The 3,196-nt window shown below is 37.4% G+C and overlaps 1 pseudogene; it reads right to left on the bottom strand.

The window, feature by feature from the left end:
* Positions 1–1,352: 1,352 nt before the first annotated feature.
* On the bottom strand, positions 1,353–2,465 carry LOC149564956 (T-complex protein 1 subunit delta pseudogene; annotated as a pseudogene).
* Positions 2,466–3,196: the final 731 nt, after the last annotated feature.

The following is a 3,196-nucleotide window of genomic DNA, read 5'->3' as shown; positions in this document are numbered from 1 at the left end:
AAAAAAGACTGCCACATGGCAGTAATGTTGACTTGGTAGTGCTGACATGGCAGGGGCCACGTGGCACCCAAAGAACCTGCCAATTGTGCAAGTAGTATCAGAGGTGGGTAGAGGTCACAGAGTGGAGTGTTGGTGGAGAAACCTTGGTAGAGGCGGCACCATAGGCTGTGGTGGCCAGTGGGAGGCCCCTTCATGGCAGCCGAGCTCTAGCGTCACTACGATGGCTTTGCTGGCTATGGCAATGTGTGGGCTACATGCTAGCAGGGTCGTAGTGGCTACTAGGTAATGTCATGATGGTGTGGTTTTGTGTGATTTTTTTTTTTTTTTGTAAAAATCATGTGCGTATGGTCCATATGGCTTGTCAGACAAATTTTTTTTGCCTCTCGGATCAACTGTGTCCAAAATGGAAATTTTTTATATGGATCTTGACTATAATGAGCCTTCTGAACTCAATGGCAGTGTCTATTTAGGCTCAAAGTGCTCCAAAAAAATGCTCTTCCCTCATATTGAAGAAAAAAATCACAAACAAACTAAGGTTTGTGTCTCCAAATTGTGGCTTCAAAAATCCTTCAGCCAAGAAGCAACAGGGTGGCTCTGATACCATGTAGAAGTTGATGAAAGCCAACTTCACAGCTTGCCAAGATCACCTGCATGCAAATAACCTGTTGAAGGGAAACCAAAGAAGAAAGAGGTGGAGTTTGGAAAAACTAAATGGACTGAGAGAGAGAAGATATTGCAAATAAAGAAAAATGTATTGCTATACAAGATGCCTTGAAAATGAGTTTAAAAATATAATGAGATAGCTTGAATATAAAGGCCTCAAGGAAGCTTGTAGAACAAGCTAGAAAGTGCTAGAAGATAAGGTTGAAAGCTAAGCATACGTCCAAAAAAGGTGGAATATCTTCGATCAAGGTGAGGAGATAAGTATGACTTAGATAGGAACAAACTCTCGTGTTGTCAACAACTCTAGAATACAACTAATAAATAAATGCATTAACCTCAGTAAACTTAAGTAAAAGTGTAAATAATAATTATTTACTCTAACAGTATACATGTTAGTCCTAGAAACATCTCTTGCAATCACAACTGATGTCAAATATTTTTAGAGTTGGTAGCAACTTCTGCAAACCAACGTCTTCTAAAAGAAAGTTTTACATGTACCAATAAAAGTAAAATTGGAACCTCAATTATAGGTCCAATAGTTGTAGCTAGGGCTTCCTTAGAATCTATACCAAAACTTGCAATGGCAACAACTATTGCTAGTTCAAAGTTTTTACTTGACGTAGTGAAAGATTGTGTGACAGACTAGAGATATGAGATTTTCTAAAAATTGCATATAAGTTTCAAACAATCTAGTTCATGTCAATGTCATTGGTCAAAACCTCTTCAACCAAATCAACATGCCCCAACTTCTTTTCCCTGAAGTGTTCAATATTAGCAATGGGTAAACAATTCAACATCTTGGTAATGAACTCAATTTCATCCATTTCCACATCCTTAACCACCAAAATATTTGCCTTGGACAGATAATGCAACAAAAGATTAGTCATGACATCTCATAGAATATTCCTCTAGATCAATAGCATGTTGCATCTAATGGCTTTGATCATCTTTATCATACACAAAATATAATTCCTCTCCTCCTTCAAAATCCTATCCATCATTGTATAATCAGAGACAACAATGTTTTGTTCAATGTCTATCTTGGGAGGCAAAATATGGAACTGTATTATTCCAATCTTTGCATTCTCAATCCTAGTGGGACCTCCAGTCCTATGCCTTTCCTTCTTATCAAACACCAAACCCTTAACTATCTATGTATCATCAATAGTCCTGCCCAATTTTTGCATAACTTTGATGTCCCTCAAATCCACAATGTCAAGCTTCACAAGGTTGATGACATTCAGGATGATGCCAACAACAACCGAGGCCAATAAGGTAGAATATTGGCTAACAACCTTACTATTGAAAGAAGTGATCACACTTTTTTCCAAATAGTCACGGTCCATCAATTCGATAGGAATAGCCATGATAGTTAAAACCTTGACGACCTTCTTAGAGGCCCTTTGAAAGGCCTCCAACATAATGGTAGGATGAACACCCTTAGACAAAAAAATTCACGCATTATTTAAGAATTTCTTTGATGATGACAACAACTATTGTCATGCCATCACCAGCAACAATATCTTGAGATTTTGAAATCTCTACAAGTTTTTTAGCAGCTGGCTAAGTTAGCTCCATTTTGTTAAGAATGGTGGCATTGTCATTGGTGATGATCACATCACTCGAGGAGGTGTAGAACATCTTGTGCATGCTCTTGGGACCTAGTGAGGTTTGAACCGAGTCTGCAATGACCTTTACTACAATGATGTTGGCATGCCAAATGATGTCCCTGCGCTTGGTGTCAATGTATTTTCTGTCTTGGTAGTTGGTGCTACGTACAGGTGTTGCACTATGGTCTCCATTTTCAACTTCTTCCAAAACTTCTCTATGATGTCTTCTTTTCCTCTCAAAACCATAGCAACAAATCAATAAATTGAATACCCTCTAATGAAACTTTGAGTGTTAGATAAAATCCCTCTCATTCGAACAAGTTCATTTTTACTTCTCATTGTAGTCACTAGAAAATCGAAAGACTATACGATGAGATCAAGTAAAGATGATGAATCTAATATAGAGCCCATCCATGAGAAAGAAAATGGAAATACATTTATTCTTTTAAAACTCTAGGTATTGTCAAAATTTTGATGTAGTTTGTTGTTGATGGTATACCATACATGTTGAATCATCTCTAGCTGGCATCAATAGTTTGACATTTTGAATTAGTTTTCTGGTACCAGGATGTGGCATAGATGGGGATTATTTTTGAGGGATCTTCCTCTCGATACATCACCCTCTATGAGATGCATCAAAATTTTGTCATAATTCTAGTGATGTTGACTTTCGACGTTTAACTGTCAAAATTTCAACAAGAACCGCATTGAAAAATAGGTCAAAATTTACTAGTGAAAAAGGGGGAGAAGATAGAGAAAGGGCGAGAAGAAATGAAAAAGGGGAACATGACATAATTAATAAAGAGTTACAAGGAGAAGATATCAAGAGAATAAGGGGAGAACAAAATTCCAAGAAGGAAATACACTTTACATGATGAAATTATGAAAGCTAAGACAAAGTGAAAGGGAGAGAAGACATGAAG

Source organism: Cupressus sempervirens, chromosome 3 (assembly GCF_028749045.1).
Source record: "Cupressus sempervirens isolate cs-2001-9-10 chromosome 3, ASM2874904v1, whole genome shotgun sequence".
NCBI classification, from domain to species: Eukaryota; Viridiplantae; Streptophyta; class Pinopsida; order Cupressales; family Cupressaceae; genus Cupressus; species Cupressus sempervirens.
The sequence above is the reverse complement of the archived record's forward strand: the minus strand, read 5'-3'. Positions and strand labels throughout refer to the sequence as shown.